Source organism: Triticum dicoccoides, chromosome 7B (assembly GCF_002162155.2).
Source record: "Triticum dicoccoides isolate Atlit2015 ecotype Zavitan chromosome 7B, WEW_v2.0, whole genome shotgun sequence".
Classification (NCBI taxonomy): domain Eukaryota; kingdom Viridiplantae; phylum Streptophyta; class Magnoliopsida; order Poales; family Poaceae; genus Triticum; species Triticum dicoccoides.
In genome coordinates, this window is record NC_041393.1 from 5,246,043 (window position 1) to 5,247,360 (window position 1,318).

Consider the following 1,318-nt stretch of genomic DNA (forward strand, 5'->3'; position numbering starts at 1 on the left):
GTGGACTTCCTTACTAGTGGAGCTTCCTATACATTCATGTGGTACGTGGCTACTACCTCATTGCAAATCTTGTGCATTCTCCCGTAAGCAAGTAGAAGAAGGGGCTCGAAGAAGAAGCAATGAACAACACCAAGGAGGTTATTTTGTTGAATACTACAAAGTCGGACAGTCTGACCTGGGATCCGACCCAACGCCCGACTTACCCAAATGCTCTCTAGAAGATGTTGGATGTTCCGACATCAATATCAGCATGCAGTATAACACATCGGACGGTTCGACTTGACGTTCGCCCTCATGTCTAACTTACACAAAGCCCTTTGGACCATGTCAACCTGCCTGCGCGTGGTCAAATTGGCCTATCGTTCCCCATGTAAATGTCTCTTCGTGGCTTGACGATATAAGTCATACCCCTCCTCAAATTTAGGGCAAGCTAAGTTTAAACTAAATCCCGGGAGAACTTTGCTCAATTTATCTCCTCTTAGTAGGATCAGGACCTCATAACTGGATAAGAATCCCCATGGATTTCAGAACCTCTTCTTCTTCTTCTTCTTTTTGTGGTTGAAGACCTCTTCTTCTTAGAAGTTGGGGAAGACTATCTCTCAAGACCTCCACTCCCTTGTTGAATTTGGGGATGAACTAACACCTTGTTGTCTTATTTCTTTGTTCGTTGTTTGTTCTAACTGTTCCTCTTGTATTGACATGTGTTATGAAAGATTTAGATGTGCAATTTGTCTTTGAGGGCTACGCACTTGTGTTTCCTTACAATTGCTCCATGTTTATCCTGGAATGCACCTTCGGTTTGTGAAGATCGGGCTACCCATACGGTTTGGCCCGTGTCACCACGTCAAACAGATAATTGTGAACATTGTGCCAATGGACGTTGACTCTTTCTTTTGCGAAATAATTCTTATATTACTCAATCAGGGAATACAATCATGTTTGACAATGTCCAGAACAACCTCCAACGATGGACCAGTGGCGGATCCAGGACCCAGGCCGGGGGGCCTGGGCCCGGGGCGTGAGGAGCAGTTCCTTCATATACTGTAGCACCGTTGGTACTATTTAGCACTGTGCTGACACTGTAGCAAGCTTGGGGCCCGGGGCGAGGCTCAATCCTGGATCCGCCCCTGCGATGGACGATGACTCGATGAGGTAGTATGTGTGTAGTGTCTAGTCGCGAGATAGTTGTGAAAATCAGGGAATAGTTGAGAAAATTGTGCCGGTGGACGATGACTCGACGAGATATTTGTGGAGTGTAGTAGCGGTGACGATTTTTTTGTGGACTCGGTAAGAGAGGGCGCCGAGGTGATGCACAGTA